We start from the raw sequence: 1,735 nt of genomic DNA on the forward strand, positions 1-1,735 counted from the left end.
AACAAAAAAAAAAACAAAAAAAAACAAGAAAAACATCAACAAATCAACATAATCATAATCCAAAGTCAAATTCAATAAAACTTTAGCAAAATATGAACAAAAGAAAAATTTAAACGGAAACCCCTGCAAAAGGACAAGGAAAAGAGGACCAGGTGTTACGAAAGGCATTTTTCCAATCAAAATGCAAGAATATGTATAAAAAAACTTGTCAACTGAGCCTAAGTTTGAAGTGTAAGCGTTTTTAACTTGATTGATCGACACCCGCTATTGACATACATGTAAGACATTGACTGATTACACAACCAATTGTATAGAAGGCTTTACAAAGCTTAGGCCGTAATTGCATGAAAAGTTATTTGTCACAAGTGTCAATGATATTAATGGTACATTTCCTTTTGTCATATTCGTTAAAGAATGGTATCGACAAACTTTTAATGGTCACAAGAGGGACAGTGCAGTGTACTATTAAAACGGTGCGTGCTGTTATGTAAAAGTACAGTAAATCCAATCACAATTTTTTTCACGATTTTATCGTGCAGCTTAATGAAAAGAACACAAATGACTTCATCATATGATGTGATGGTTAAATGTCTAAATTTATGTATTTTCTATTTTTGTTTCAGTTTGATTGGTGGATTCCCAAAAGATGTTTAATGTTTCTAATCATAGTACAATCTTTTCTTCCTGTCACTGATCCCCTGGTCCATGAAGACCTTTGAAACTATTATTTTGACGGGTTTTCAGGCAGTTATGTTGATCAAACATATCAAACCTCTCTGATGACATTAATGACTCCCATCGTCCCATACTGATATCACTATTCCATTTCCTTGTGCGATATAAGATAAAACATTTTCAATACCCGCTCGTGTTACTGGTTGTTTTGTTGATGTGAACGTCACATTACTTTTTGTGAGTCTTTCTTTGTTTATAATTTGTCTTCGTTATTTGAACTTAGATTGAGATTTTGTCAACTAGTTTTGTTGTTTCTATATAATGATTCAGATTGTTCCCACATGAAGTAAGACTTCTTATGATCGAGTTTCTAAATGGCAACATCTTCGCGTATGGTAGTAAGATCTTGCTCAGGTCACTGGCAAACCCAGAGGAACTAACGCAGCCCCTCTGCTGGTTGACTTTTTCATACGAGGTTAAATTTATCAAAACGCTTATTCAATAGCCTGTTCCATTATCACGATTTTCATAAAAGAAGTCGTTAATTGACGGACAACAACTCGTAAGACAGGGTTTCAAAAGACGCAGGCTGAAGAAAATGTCGTCATAGTGATATTGCGCGATATGAAGCTGGGGTGTTTCAGTATCCCTGGTTGTTCCGTTGTTATATATTTTGTTCTCATTTGAGACTGTGACATTACGTACTTGGATTGACCGAGGTTTTCATGGTGGTTGTCAATACAGCAAAAAACGCTCACCCATTCAGAACACATGGTCTTTGTTTGTATTTGGCTCTTTGTAGCTATTCTTTTGGTCATATTTTGCCCTAGTTTTATTGAGTTTGAGTATGGGTAACGATGATGTTGAATTGTTGACATTTTCTTAATATTTCAAAATATTCTATTTATGTAAGTTTTTTGACCAAAATGCAAATATAGACACAAAACTACAAAATCTATTTAAAAACTCAAAACATCAAATATAAACATAGTTGTCGATCTTGTTTAATTGTCTTTTTTCAAATCCAACTATATGTTGAAGTTTGTCGTTAGGTGCATGC

This window comes from Ylistrum balloti, unplaced genomic scaffold (genome assembly GCF_031769215.1).
Source record: "Ylistrum balloti isolate Yb309-2 unplaced genomic scaffold, AGI_CSIRO_Ybal_v1 Utg369744, whole genome shotgun sequence".
NCBI lineage: Eukaryota > Metazoa > Mollusca > Bivalvia > Pectinida > Pectinidae > Ylistrum > Ylistrum balloti.